The following is a 14,437-nucleotide window of genomic DNA, read 5'->3' as shown; positions in this document are numbered from 1 at the left end:
CCATCAAAATTGCCCCATCAAATTGCCCCCATCAAATTTGCCCCATCAAAACTGCCCCATCAAAACTGCCCCATCAAATTGCCCCCATCGTAGTACTCTTTTATAAATGATTAGTAAAGGCTGTGCTGTCCCCCGGGCTCTGTATGTAATCAGAGCTAAGATGTTCCAGCCGCCTCCCCCACCGCCCATCACTGTGTATAAGAAGCTTTGGTAACCATAGCAACAAAAGCCTGGTTACCCTTTTTAAAAATGGTACTGGCCGCCGCCTTGCATTGCGTCATTTCCACAGCCGAGAGGATTTCAATCTTCATTATAACAGTGAGTTTAAAAAAAAAATGCCAAATCGTTTTCAGCACACACAGCGGCTTGGGATGCAGAGGACTTCAAAAAGTGGGTGGAACTCCGCTTTAACCGCTTCAGCCCCGGAAGATTTTACACCCTTCCTGACCAGAGCGTTTTTTGCAATTCGGCACTGCGTCGCTTTAACTGACAATTGCGCGGTCGTGCGACATGTCTCCCAAACAAAATTGATGTCCTTTTTTTCTCCACAAATAGAGCTTTCTTTTGGTGGTATTTTATCGCCTCTGCGAGTTTTATTTTTTGCGCTATAAACAAAATAAAAGCGACAATTTTGAAAAAAACGCATTATTTTTTACATTTTGCTATATTAAATATCCCCCAAAAATATATAAATTGAATTTTTATTGTGACTGCAACATTATGGCGGACATGTCGGACATTTTTGACACATTTTTGGGACCATTGTCATTTATACAGCAATCAGTGCTATAAAAATGCACTGATTCCTGTGTAAATGACACTGGCAGTGAAGGGGTTAACCACTAGGAGGCGGGGAGGGATTAAATATGTCCTAGGGGAGTGATTACTAACTGTAGGGGGGATGGGCTAGCAGTGTCACTACACTGATCACTGCTCCCGATGACAGGGAGCTGTGATCAGCGACACTTGTCACTAGGCAGAACGGGGAGATGCTGTTTACATCAGCATCTCCCCGTTCGTCCTCTCCGTGAGGCGATCGCGGGTATCCCCGCGGCGATCGAGTCCGCGGGACCCACGACCCGACTCACCGAGCTCCCGGCCGGCGCGCATGCGCACCGCCGCCGGCGCGCACGCAATGGCACGGCGGGAAATTCAAATAGACGTACCTGTAAGTCCATTTGCCCAGCCGTGCCATTCTGCCGACGTACATTGGCGTGCGCCAGTCGGGAAGGGGTTAATAAAAACAGTGATCTTCAATGGATGATCAATGTGTGGTATCTGATGTAATCTGTTTTTATTTGATTCTTGTCTTAAAGCGGGGTTCCACCCAAATTTTGAACAATATCTGTATGTATTCTCTTCCTTGCCTAGATGCTGACATGCCGTTTAAAAAAATTTTAATCGCCGTAATTACCTTTTATTTTTCTATTTTTCTTTGCACTTCCTGGTTCTCCTCCCGTGGGAGTAGGCGCGTTTCTAGCCTCTCCCAGACTCCTGGGAGCTAGTCTCAGGCTTCCCAGGATGCCACTGAGCATGTGCAGGAATGAGCAGTGAATGCTGGGAGCACAGCATTCACCACATCCAGGAAATAAATGCTTGTGGGCTTCAAATGCCCACAATGAAGATGGAAACCGCCTGCAGTGAATAATATAAGTTATTCTTTCCGACGAAATCTGACACAGGCGGACATATTACACACAATATGTGAGTATGTAATGTTGAGAAGAAAAGTTTGTGAATGAACAAAAAAAAAAAAAAACGATAGATAGGTGGACCCCCGCTTTAAATATGTGATAAAAAAAATGTATTTCATCTGTGTGATTTTTCAGTGGCACATATAAAGTCCCGTAGAAGTAGAAGAACAACAATGGCGCCACTCTAAGTGCAGTATTAAAACAAATTTAATGAGCCATAAAAACAGGTACTCACAAAAGTGCAAGTATTCAGGCATGTAAGTGCTGGGCAGGAAATGCCAGGTGTCCCAGGGGTTTGTTCCGGTCACGTCCTCAGATGTTGTTCCGCTCGGAGACGAGATGTGCTGCTGTATGGGCGGCAGATCCGGCTGCTGGAACGCACTGTGTGTGACGTGTGGATCTGTGGGAACGAAGGCACTTCCGGGTCTGTGCAGGGGTGACGAATAGGCGACGCGTTTGCGGAGCTGCGCTCCTTCCTCAGGCCTAACGTGACCTGTGATTGGTCTATTATGTTATAGTCTGACATGGGCTGGGATTGGAGGAAAGATCTGTCAATCACTGTTAGGCATAGGCTGTGTGCTGGACGCTGTGTGCTGGTATGACTGCGTCTACAGCTGTGTCGAATCCTAGTGCAAGACAGCGGCATGTGTTTGCAAGAGGAGAAAAGATGATGTTATTAATTGAGATCATATAGTCTATAAGAAAACAAGAGGGAAAAAGAGAGAGAGGATGTTTAATTAAACCACAAAGAAGGAAAAAGGATGGGCATATGTTGGTAAATACATGTGTAGCTGGAGTTACTGCTGTTAGATGAACTCCCTATTGTGACAATGTTGTAAATTAAGAATTATGCATACCTAATGAAATGGGGAATGGGAAATTTAGAGAGCTCAATAAACTATGGTACACAAGGATAATAGGAAAATATTGTGTTATTACAAAATGATTATGGTAATAGAATGATGGTGATGGATTGATAATAAGAATTGTGTTGTTAAAAAATTATATATATATATATATATATATATATATATATGTGTTATAAAAAAAAAAAAAAACGTAAATAAATAAAAAATTAATAAAAAAATTGATTAAAAAATATATGCTGGAGAAATATATATAAAAAAGGGATATTAAATACATAAAAAAGGAATATTATATGTATAAAAAAGGAATATTATATATATAAAAAAAGGTAAGATTGTTGAGAAAATAATGAATAGATATTTATAATGTTGGGGTGATTTTGATATTTTTGGCAGAACTGCTGAATTGTGAAAGGGGGTTGGGATATGATTTGGTAGGAGACCGCACTGGTAAGTTTTTGATTATGAAAAGAAGGGGGGAAGAGTATATCCTGCTAGGATTTGGAAGTTGAACATGATGTGTTAGTGGCCAATAATACATCAAATGGAAAAACCTGAGGGTAAGGGGGGGGGGGGGGGTGGGGGGGGGAAAGATGGGGGGAAAAGAGGCGGGGGAAAGAAGGGGGAAAAAAGGAAAAAAGGGGGGGGGGGGAAGAAAGGGGGGGAAAACAAGAGGAGGGGGGGGGGGAAGGAACAGAATTCATCCTAGAGGCCACAGAATTCTGCCTGACCCACAATTATTTTGAGTTCGATGGCGATTTTTTTCTCCAAACAAAGGGCACAGCCATGGGTGCGAATTTCGCACCCAGTTACGCGAATCTAACCATGGGCTACTGGGAGGCCAACCACATCTGGCTCAACAACCCCTTTACCTCCCATATAGTGTTCTATGGGAGGTATATAGATGATATCATCATCATTTGGGATGGCCCGGAGTCGCTTTTCTCTGACTTCATCAAACACTGCAATAACAATGAACATGGTCTCAGCTTCACCTCCGAACATGATCAGTCCCAACTCGCATTTTTAGACCTCCTACTTTTTCATGACAAAGGCAAAATTCTGGCCAAAAACTATAACAAGCCGACAGCAGGCAACTCCTTCTTGCACCATCAGAGTTGCCACCATCCAAGATGGATTGCCAATATTCCCAAGAGCCAGTTCTGCAGGTTACGCAGAAACTGTACTAGACAATCTGACTACATCACGGAAGGGTCCCACTTAAAACAAAAATTCTCAGACAAGGCTTTCCCACCAAAACTCATAAACGAAGCCTTTGATCTTTATCTGTCAGAACCCCCCATATCCATTAGCGAAACCACCCAATCCGCAACACAGCCGGTGAGATTTGTAACCCAATTTCACTCCAAACACAAAGCCATGGAACGTATACTCACCAAACATTGGTCGATCCTTTTACAGGACCCACATTTAAAATCCACCATCACTCCCAAACCCAAATTCACCTATCGAAAGAGCAGAAACATCAAAAATCTGGTAGCACCCAGCAAATATAAAAGTCAACAAAATCCCAAGACAACATCTCTCTGTCTCGTCCCCCTCATTGGGATGTACCAATACCGTAAAAAACTATGCCTCACATGCAGCCATGTCCATCATGGCCAGAAAGAATTCACCATCAAGGGACAGACTTATCAGATCAGTAACTTTTATAACTGTTCCACAGAATTCGTCATCTATTGCTTGACATGTCCTTGTGGGTTACACTACGTAGGCCGCACCATACGCACGTTGAGAAAGAGGTTTGGTGAGCACCGCCGCCTAGTAGAGGCAGGAGATGACCATCACAGTGTTCCCCTCCACTTCCTACGCAAACACAATCATTCTTCATCTGGTCTCAAGGTCTGGATCATTGAGTCAGTTCCCAGTACGTTCCCACTGGCAGAGCGTTTTAAACGCCTTTGCCAGAGGGAAACTTACTGGATATTCACTTTGGACACTTTGACCCCTGGAGGACTCAACGAGGAAATAGAGACAAGCAGTCTCATCTGACTACTCTCCTAGTCCTCCAAGCCCCACCGGGATGCTCCAACTCCCAACATTCAGTCTGTCCTCTAACCCCCCTTTTTTTGCTTTCTGAATCAGGAACCCCAGCAACATCAACCAATCTGTTCCTTTCCCCCCCCCCCTCCTCTTGTTTTCCCCCCCTTTCTTCCCCCCCCCTTTTTTCCTTTTTTCCCCCTTCTTTCCCCCGCCTCTTTTCCCCCCATCTTTCCCCACCCCCCCACCCCCACCCCCCTTACCCTCAGGTTTTTCCATTTGATGTATTATTGGCCACTAACACATCATGTTCAACTTCCAAATCCTAGCAGGATATACTCTTCCCCCCTTCTTTTCATAATCAAAAACTTACCAGTGCGGTCTCCTACCAAATCATATCCCAACCCCCTTTCACAATTCAGCAGTTCTGCCAAAAATATCAAAATCACCCCAACATTATAAATATCTATTCATTATTTTCTCAACAATCTTACCTTTTTTTATATATATAATATTCCTTTTTTATACATATAATATTCCTTTTTTATGTATTTAATATCCCTTTTTTATATATATTTCTCCAGCATATATTTTTTAATCAATTTTTTTATTAATTTTTTATTTATTTACGTTTTTTTTTTTTTTTTTTTTTTTTTTTTGTTTTTTTTATAACACATATATATATATATATATATATATATATATATATATATATATATATATATATATATATATAATTTTTTAACAACACAATTCTTATTATCAATCCATCACCATCATTCTATTACCATAATCATTTTGTAATAACACAATATTTTCCTATTATCCTTGTGTACCATAGTTTATTGAGCTCTCTAAATTTCCCATTCCCCATTTCATTAGGTATGCATAATTCTTAATTTACAACATTGTCACAATAGGGAGTTCATCTAACAGCAGTAACTCCAGCTACACATGTATTTACCAACATATGCCCATCCTTTTTCCTTCTTTGTGGTTTAATTAAACATCCTCTCTCTCTTTTTCCCTCTTGTTTTCTTATAGACTATATGATCTCAATTAATAACATCATCTTTTCTCCTCTTGCAAACACATGCCGCTGTCTTGCACTAGGATTCGACACAGCTGTAGACGCTGTCATACCAGCACACAGCGTCCAGCACACAGCCTATGCCTAACAGTGATTGACAGATCTTTCCTCCAATCCCAGCCCATGTCAGACTATAACATAATAGACCAATCACAGGTCACGTTAGGCCTGAGGAAGGAGCGCAGCTCTGCAAACGCGTCGCCTATTCGTCACCCCTGCACAGACCCGGAAGTGCCTTCGTTCCCACAGATCCACACGTCACACACAGTGCGTTCCAGCAGCCGGATCTGCCGCCCATACAGCAGCACATCCCGTCTCCGAGCGGAACAACATCTGAGGACGTGACCGGAACAAACCCCTGGGACACCTGGCATTTCCTGCCCAGCACTTACATGCCTGAATACTTGCACTTTTGTGAGTACCTGTTTTTATGGCTCATTAAATTTGTTTTAATACTGCACTTAGAGTGGCGCCATTGTTGTTCTTCTACTTCTACAGTTCGCAGAGGATTGCTTCTTCTTTAACAACAGGGCTGCCTTCTACAATTGCTTTTAATGGACTTTAATTCAGTTTTATATTGGACCGCAACATCCTACAGTTGCTGATGTTTAAAACACCGTTTATACTTACCATTTCAGATTGTCATTTTATGTTATAAGTTATACAGCACCCAATCACCCCATCTACTGTTCACAAGTAGACCTATCACTGCTGTCTGACCATATTGAATATAGCGCTCACATCCACATGTTACATATAAAGTCCCACCTATGTTCTGTCCTTTATGAGCAGTGAAGGGTTCTTACAGTTTCATTACAGAGTGATATGCACTAATTAGTGGTGCACTGAAAGGACATTTTCGTACCGAAAATTCAGGATGCACTTGGCCGAAACCGAAAATTACAGTTTTTAATAATTATATATATTTTCATATATAATTGTATTCAACTTTTTAATTTAATATCATGAATTTAAATGAATATGAATTTATTGTCTGGCCATTATCAGGACCTTAAGCACAAGAAAAGCGCATCCCCAATAAATTCTATGTATGTATTCACTGGTCCATTGCGCTTCCATTGTGGTGTTAGCAAAACTGCAGCAAGCAAAATTTTTAAGTTAAAAAAAAACGCACCTCCCTCCTTGAAATGCATTGAAAACGCGGCAAGAACACATAAATAACACACCTGTTACATTTTTGATGCAGTTTTTGAGTCATATGACCTATGAAAAACACACCATAAGCACAGTAAAATCGCAGCAAAATCACGTGCGTTTTCGGCACCATTATCGGCACCTTTTTCTCTATTGGCAATATGACGAAAACACCATTTTTGGCCGATATGTTTCGGCTGCTGAACTTTTGGTTCATCTCTAACACTAATTGCCTGCAGTGTATGCAGTGACTGGGGTGTATAACTGCATGCAATCCTTCTAGTGTAGTATGTCCATTATGATGATTTAGTACAGACATTGCAGAGTAGGTTATCATCCTTGGTGTGATTAGGATGCCATCGATCTTGTGGCCGCCAAACTTGAATCTGGAGAGTTCTGTGTTAGTCATCCAGCGTCCTATAGAACGGTCAATCAATGCACTAAGGGGTTGCACTTTAAAATCCATGCAGTTGTAGGCTTATGAGTAAATGTATTTAATCTTCTGGTGGTGTTTTTATTAAAAAATTCACTTTTGTTAAGACCATGATACTGGTAACCTTCAAGACATAGTAATATTGTAGAATTATAGGTCAAATAAACTGCATTCACGCTTAATCAAATATCACATGGCACAGACTCAGGTTTTGGTGCCACCTTCAGTTGAATGGACACTGGCTAAAAAAAAAACAAAAAACAAAGCAGGAATCTCCTGCCCCAGGCATAACCCCTCCCAGCTCAGCTAAGCCCATTTTTGGCTAGTGTTCTTAGATGATGGATGGTGCCCATCTGTGTCTCTATGAAGATTAATTTTGTGGGCTTTAGTTTCCCTAATTCCTGGTCTGCTCCTAAAACCCCTGATAGAGAATTTCTTCCAGACCAGTCGCTATGGCCAGCAGGCCGAGAGGGACCAGACCCTGCAAGTAAGAATAGGGATGGCCTGTAACAATGCCAGTTGGCACTGGATCCTGTGGGCAGTGATCTCCAGGATAGTGTACAAGGTGAACTCGCTGGCCGGGTGCTCCACAGATCCACGGCAGTGATCAAACAAAGTAAAAGTTGCGTGCCTCTGGGCTAAAGTGGAGCAGTTAGTAGTCTTTTCCTGGGTGTCCCTAGTGCAGCGGGGCTGTTTCTCAAAGTTACAGCGCAGTTGCGTTGTTTAAAAGGGACAGTGCATGCCCGATGTCGTCATTATGCATACATGCGGGCTCCATTTTGCTGGTTCTTTGTGTGAGCAACACATGTTTTACAGCTCCTGCAGCTTGCTTCAGCTACTTCAGTTCCTGCATGGTGCAGCAGGTTTCTGCAAAGGGTGCAACAAGTATCTGGGGATATCTACTGTTCATCTCTTACCAATCCTACCAGGTATTCAGATGTCCTTACCTTATGAAGTTATAATCAGTTGGGTGCCTCCTTCCAGGTCCCTTGCTGACACTGTTTTCACATGCAGGATCCACTAGTCCCGTGCTGCACTCTAACCATGCTGAGTGGTCCCCCTTACTTCTCTTGACTCAACATTAGATCTTTTCTGGATCCTATGAGGACCTAGCTAGTGGGAATTGTTAATGAAAGAAGGACTGCAGCTGGAAGTAAACAGAAAGGTAAGTGAAAAATGGGATTTAGAGAGGTTTATATTTTTTATTTTTTTTAGCCCAGCGATCACATAGAGAGGGTTGAACATCCCAACTTTTTTTTCCTGTGCTCTCTCAATTACAGGAAGTGATTATACTTCTTAGGCTCATCTGGAGATGGTGTTTTTCTCTCCAAGAGATTTTCTCAGCAGCACCCCATGTAGGTGGAATTCTACAAGAGATGGGGCTCTCTGGCTTTGCCTACATGAACAAGACCCTAATGGTACCTGCGTATGAGAACCCATCTTTAAAATGCCACAGATAAGAGGTTAGAGTCCCTCTGGTGAGGGCGGATCTGCAGCCTGCTGTAGGAGTTTGCCAAGCCCTTAAAATATCAGCAAAATGTTTGCTCTGTTCCAGAGAATCAGACCCAGGGGCATCTAACAACTGGCAGTTCCCAGAAGATTTTTTGAGAGCACTGAATTTCTTGGGGAATACTATAGAAGATTCCATGCGGCATCTTTCTTTTTAATTTGGAAAAAAAAACACAGAAAAAGCAATTCAGTACAATACCGACAGACCATAGGTCACAAAGCTGAGGAATACAACCATTATTTCTACAGTTTTCCAAAAGAAGAGTATAAGAAACATCACCTAGTATAAATATGGCAGCTTTCAAGGACGGGCACTATGAGTAGTATCCTATAACTCAAGTTTTGGATGGCGGAACTTCTCTGCAAGAAACAAATTGAGAGGCTACTTTTTGAGGATAAATGCTTGTTCAGACCATTCTTGGATGCCTTTATCCAGAAGGTGACTGTGGGTAAAAGCATGCTATTTCCCCCAAAGAAGGCAAAAGTAGCAAATCAGAAACTGGTGACAGTTTCCGAATCAAAGCAAGTTCTTTGCATAAGCAACAATGTTCAGGCTTTTGGAGCTAGACAAAAATCCTCTTTCCAGCGAAGGGGTGCCCCCACTCAGTACGGGATTGGGGATATTTATTGACCTTTGTGACCGTCTGTACTCAGGAAGTCACAGAAGACTGGATCTGCAGCTATTGAAGTTCATGGCTTTGGCCCTCCATGCTTTATGCCCTTCCCTGGCTTTAACAGCAGTTTTCTTTGCAGCTCTGGAAAGGCTGCTATCCCAGGGGATCTTACGGCTTCTATTTTTAACTATTATGGTTCCCAGGCAAAAAGAAAGGCATGCGGCCTATTCTGGACCTTAAAGTGGTAGTAAATTCTTGATAAAAATAAAGTATCTTCCTGTAAGGTAATATCATAATGTGCTAGTATGTACTGCTGCGTGCTGTCACCACTGCAGAGGCTTTCATCTTCACCCTTTGGGCTTGAATGGTCGGGGCGTGATGACGTCACTCCCACTTATGCGCGTGGGAGTCTTGACCACGGTACTCAGCTCTGAAGGAATGCCACAGATATGCTGTTTCTTCACAGCGCATTTGCCGGTGACGTCACCGGCTGCTGTTTGCTAGAATATCTCCTAAACTGTGCACGTTTAGGCGTTATTCATTTTCCCTACAGGTAAGCTCTATTATAAGCTTACCTGTAGATAAACAAAAATTAGTTTAATACCACTTTAAGAGTCTCAACAGGTTACTGAATACATAGAAATTCAGGATGAAATCTACCTGATCAGTGGCTGCTTTGCTTCAGAAGGGGGACTTCCTAGCATCAGTGAATATAAAATGAGCCTAACTATATATCCTTATTTTCCGGCCATTTCCAGTTTGTGCCATTACTGTTCAGCCTGTCCACCCCCCAGACTGTTTACCAAGGTGTTGACTCCAGTTCTGGGGTTCAGGTCGCCACTGTGAAAGGGCCCTTACAGTCAGGCTGTTCCCGCTTGTCAAAAATAAAGTTCCTTATATATCCGATCCCTCATCATAACAAATATTCACTATGAGCATTGAGGAAGTGGGTAAATTTTGATCCTTGCATTTCCCCTGTTCTCCCACTAGCCTCTGCCATTTGACTTAGATTGTCTAACCGTGATATGCAGAACAGATTTTCTTTGTGCAGTACATTCAAAAGTAGGTTCCTAGACCAAACCCAATAAATCATGCTATTGATCCCATTTTGTGTGGTTGGTATATGATTTTGCGAATGCATGTTTCCTGTAGTGCTACAACTAAACAACAGAGGGCAGAAAAGTACCAACTCATTTTTGAGCTAATAATTCATTGTTTGGAGATTGCTATATTAACATTTACAGCAGGAAGAGATAAGCCATAAGTGGAGATGTCCTTAGATGCTCTGTATCTGCTGAGAATGCGTAGGGGGCATCTGCTTATTTTTCATGTATTTTGTCTGACAGTACAGAATATAATTATGTAATACATATATATATATATTCTTTTTTTAGGCAAGTCATTTACCTGTAAAAGCTTCCCTTGTGTAGACATCCAAAAGCCGTGACATCGCTGCTGAGTATTGCTATCCTAGATGTGATATCAATAGACTCAGAGCTGTCATTAAAGTGACACTGTACAATCTTGTTTTGCTTCTCCCCTGGCTGCTGCTTATATGTTTATGAAGGGAGGGTGGAGGAGCTGGGCCAGCACTGAGAGTAGCTAGACGCTCTCAGAAGAGGAGAGGGCTATGACATGGCTGGAGGCAGGGGGTTGTGCTATGGAATTGATTCTTCCTTGAGTAGTCCTATTTGCTAGCATGTTCAGAGGCACATTGCAAGTCAATTAAATCTTTGTGGAAAGGAAAAACACTGCAAGTAAGCATTTAAAATACTTAATTTTTCTGTGCTTTTACCTGCAATTTTTTCAGTTGATTCTATATTATGCTCTATATCTGCAACTTGATTTTGATGTACTCAGATGGTCATGTTCTAAATGGTTTTGTTGTGGCTTTTTTTTAAGTTTTTTTTTTTTAATTAAGTTTACAAGATACAAGTAGAAAGGATAGTGTAAAATTGACCACTGTTGACAATCGTAGGTACGTCCGAATGCTGGTTAAGGTTGTAGATGTTGCTATATTATTTAAATCAGGTATGCCAAATGAGACTGTGTGGGAGACTGACAGACCCAATGGCCCTGAGTGGAGATCAGAGTAAAGACAGGATAAAGTCAAAAGAGAAGAATGTTTTTTCTTTTTTTTCCCCTTTTATACTGACCTAGGTGAATACAGCATGGGACCGATGCTGCATCTGTCCCCCAGCATCTCTACACTGAGAACCAAGCCATCGAACACCGCAGATGGCTCGGTTCTCACAGATCCCTGAGAGGAGAGCTGCTGACTGTCAAACAGCAGCTCTCCTCTCTGCTCCTCCACGCTCACTGGAGCACTGAGCTGTGGAGGGGCGGGGATCGGCCATCTCAGTGGCTCGCAGAGACAGGCATCAGTCCAGGCACCTGGCCGATCCAGACTTGATTGTCGTGATGACGCGGTGCCTGGACTGATTCCAGTGACATCAGCAGAGAGCTGACTTCAGCCTGCTCTCTGCTGAAAACAGGAGTGCAAAACTAATTTCACTCCTGTGACCCTTAGCAGAAGTCCAGCCAAACAAGCTCAGGCTGGACTTCTTCTCCTTTAAGGTTTGGAGAGAGAGGAAGAAAAGAAGAGAAAAGAAGAAAAATTCATCAAGACGGGGAAGGGGATCGTGGTAGGCTGGTCTCAGATCCCCAGTTTGTATTGGGACTCAGGTTAGCTTCAATTGAGATGTTGATCTGGGCTGGTATAGACAGTCCAGGTAGGAGGAATTATGGAAAGGTAGGAAACCTAAATGTTGTATTAGTTATATTTTGGTTTTGAGTGCAGGAGAATTTTAACATCTTGGAAGTTGGCCCAAGCTTACATACAACCTTCTAGAACATGCACAAGTGGCTTGTGTAAACTGTGATTTCTACATGTCTGTGATGAACCGAAAAAGGCAAGACTCAACTAAAGAAAGCCACATGTTAAATGGATCTCACCAGTGGTGTAACTAGAACCTTCAGGGCCCGATGCAAGAAACCATGAAGACCCCCCTGAGCCCCAGACGGGGCCCTTCCTTCAAAGCCTAGTGGAAAAACACCAGGGCCCGATTTCAAGTGACCCTGGTAGTTCCGCCACTGGCGTCAGTAGTTTGTTTATTTTTAATTTTTTTACAATATTATTTTACATTTTTTTTACGGAGCCCCATGGGGGGCTTTGGTGAGATATCAGGTGTCTAAAAAGACCTCTGATATTTTGCCTTTGAGAGAGAGAAAGGAGATTGAGGGCTGGGTCCTCAATCTCCTTCTCTGCAGCCTCAGCTGCACTGAATGAATGGATAGGAATAGCTCTGTACAGAGCTTCCTGTCCATTCATAAACTGAAGCATAATAAACACGGATCACTGACTCTTCATTCAGAAACGATTCATCCTGACAGATTCCCAAATGTTTGTTGATCTCAGGGTCGCATCTACAAGGGGTCGCAATTGCAACCTGGTCCCATGTCTCCCACCCTCATACACCTGGATCGGAGAAGTGGTGGGGGCAGCTACATATAGATGAATCGATCTCTCCATTTTCCTCCTGCAACCACTTAATGCCTGCAGGAGGTAGAGGAGAAGTGGCCATTCAGCGGCTGCAGGAGGAAAATTGAGAGATTGGCTCCTCCTCTATATGCAGCCTTTGCTTCTATCCAGCTTCTGTCTGCTGCCCCTTTGTGCTCTCCAGCCTCCCTGTGCTCTTTCCCAGCCCCCCCCCCCTCCGCTTGTCCTCCGCATCTTTGCCGGTGTCCTGTCGAGAAAGGTCTGCCCTGTACTGCGCGGGCGCAGTGCTTGCGCAGTACAGAGGATAAAGGAGGCGCCGAAAGTCTCCGAACATGAACAGCTGTTCATCAGCTGTACGCGGCGCTTGCGCAATTAACACTACATCGTGCCGTGCGCTCCCGATGCTCGTGCAGCTCTGCAAGGGGCGGGTGTAGGGGCAGATGCATACACAAGAGGCCGGCCGCATGATGGCCAGAGCTCATAGGATACAAGCACTTATTTGTTTCTTAGTTTTGCGAACAGTCTTGATATTTACAGTTTACTTGTATATTTTTTTTGCACAAATGTATTTTTACATGTAATTTTGATTGTATATTTACATATCAATGTTGCTATACATTTAGAGATAAGTGTTTGAATAAGTGCACTGTTTTTTTATTAGTTATTATTTTATGCAGTGTTGGAGTTCACTAATCAATGGTTGCAGCTGTTTTGATTATTTTTATGGCTAGCTCTTTCTGGTGCTTCTATTTATATATATATATATATATATATATATATATATATATATATATATATATATATATATATATATATACAGTATCTCACAACCGTGAGTACTCCCCTCACATTTTTTTTTGTAAATATTTTATTATATCTTTTCACTGAAGAAATGACACTTTGCTACAATGTAAAGTAGTGAGTGTACAGCTTGTATAACAGTATACATTTGCTGTCCCCTCAAAATAACTCAACACACAGCCATTAATGTCTAAACCACTGGCAGCAAATGTGAGTACACCCCTTAGTGAAAATGTCCAAATTGGGTACAAAGTGTCAATATTTTGTGTGTCCACCATTATTTTCCAGCACTCTCTTAATCCTCTTGGGCATGGAGTTCACCAGAGCTTCACAGGTTGCCACTGGAGTCCTCTTCCACTCCAACAATTACAGAACAATGCACTGTGTCTGCGTCTCTCCCTTCAGCTGGAGGGAGTGGAGGAGAAATCGGCTTTCAGCTGCTGGAGGGAGAGACACAGACACAATGCATTGTTCTGTAACTGTTCCCCTGTCCAGCCGCACTGATCCCCCTGCTGTCCAGGCCCCCCTGTGTGCCCAGGTCCCCTACAGGAGGCCTGGTGGTACCCCTCCTATTGGCGGCCCTGGTGTCACCCCCCCTGGTGTCACCTAGGTGTGGTCCACACCCCTGTAGCGACTTCACTGATCCCCATTAGGATTGGTCAGACAAGCATGCAAGAGGCAGCGGTATCCCCTCTGTAAACCCACTGTACACCATGCATCATGGATCACTTTTTAGAGAGTGGTAAAGTTTGCCACTAGTGTGAAAGAGTCCTTA

At 42.8% G+C, this 14,437-nt stretch overlaps 1 protein-coding gene across 2 annotated transcripts in view; it reads left to right on the top strand.

Moving 5' to 3' along the window:
- PPP1R18 (protein phosphatase 1 regulatory subunit 18) overlaps nucleotides 1-14,437 on the top strand; it is a 101,348-nt gene that overhangs the window by 19,640 nt on the left and 67,271 nt on the right. The window contains exon 1 of one of the 2 annotated variants that reach the window (XM_073598895.1): nucleotides 10,989-11,119. The exons of the other annotated variant lie outside the window; for it this stretch is intronic. The gene's annotated coding sequence lies outside the window, so the exon portion shown is untranslated. Of the gene's footprint in view, nucleotides 1-10,988; nucleotides 11,120-14,437 lie in introns of those variants that run through there. 2 annotated transcript variants of the gene reach the window in all.

The sequence above is a fragment of the Aquarana catesbeiana genome, linkage group LG09 (genome assembly GCF_042186555.1).
Source record: "Aquarana catesbeiana isolate 2022-GZ linkage group LG09, ASM4218655v1, whole genome shotgun sequence".
Classification (NCBI taxonomy): Eukaryota; Metazoa; Chordata; class Amphibia; order Anura; family Ranidae; genus Aquarana; species Aquarana catesbeiana.
Note: the sequence above shows the minus strand (reverse complement) of the source record. Positions and strands in the feature narration are given on the sequence as shown.